Consider the following 902-nt stretch of genomic DNA (forward strand, 5'->3'; position numbering starts at 1 on the left):
TGTGTGCTGCTGTAACACTGTAATTTCCGATTTTTTGGGATCAATAAATATCTATCTACCTATCTATCTATCATCCACTTGTCAATCAAGTTGTCTGAAGTTTGGTAAAAAAGTAATGCGAATAAAGTTGGTGAAAGTGTTTTTCCATCCAACGGCTTTAACGCGAATAAAGACCTGTGAGTAATAACGTCACGTGATGTTTTGTGATCAGATTGGTATATCAAATTGATTTTAGACATTTTAATGTATTTCCGTTCATTTTCGCATTGAATCATACAACATTCAAGCAAACCTTTGTGAACAAAGTTTTTCTAGACAATATGGGTTGTGCCGTCTACCAAAAAATGATCAATACTGTATAAATTATAATATATAAGTTGTAATAGTGCTAATGTGCCAGCTGATAGTGACATATCAAGCTATAATAAGAAAACAACAACGCTTTGATCGCAAGACTGCATGTGACATCATGGTCAGGTTTTTATTTGCTTTAAAGCCGTTGGATGGAAACACACTTTCACCAGCTCTATTCTTCAGATAATTTGATTGACAAGTGGATGGAAACTTACTGTTTGTTCTAGCACCAGCGGTGATGCAGCACATCCAGCCTGGTCTCACAGAATTCTGTGAAATGCTCAAACTGATGATTTATTATTACTATTAGAGTGAATGCGCGAGATTGAGATTGAAGCATCTAGTATGACTAGTCTACAGCTCTATGGGATAGCATGTTGTTTAAAGGTTACCTATTACGCTCACTTCCAGGTTGGTCAAAACAGTCTCCTCTGATTGGTCAAAAATCCTGGCAAAAATCCAGCGAGTCCTAATCTTGCAAGCGTCAGAGTGCATGTGGCGGCGCTTTCACTAGCTGCGGCTCGGAGGCTCTCTAAACTCTCTAAACT

The 902-nt window shown here is 38.0% G+C and overlaps 1 protein-coding gene across 2 annotated transcripts in view; it reads right to left on the minus strand.

Moving 5' to 3' along the window:
• thsd7aa (thrombospondin, type I, domain containing 7Aa) overlaps positions 1–902 on the minus strand; it is a 213,050-nt gene that overhangs the window by 46,467 nt on the left and 165,681 nt on the right. The window lies entirely within an intron of this gene.

This window comes from Etheostoma spectabile, chromosome 14 (assembly GCF_008692095.1).
Source record: "Etheostoma spectabile isolate EspeVRDwgs_2016 chromosome 14, UIUC_Espe_1.0, whole genome shotgun sequence".
Lineage (NCBI taxonomy): Eukaryota > Metazoa > Chordata > Actinopteri > Perciformes > Percidae > Etheostoma > Etheostoma spectabile.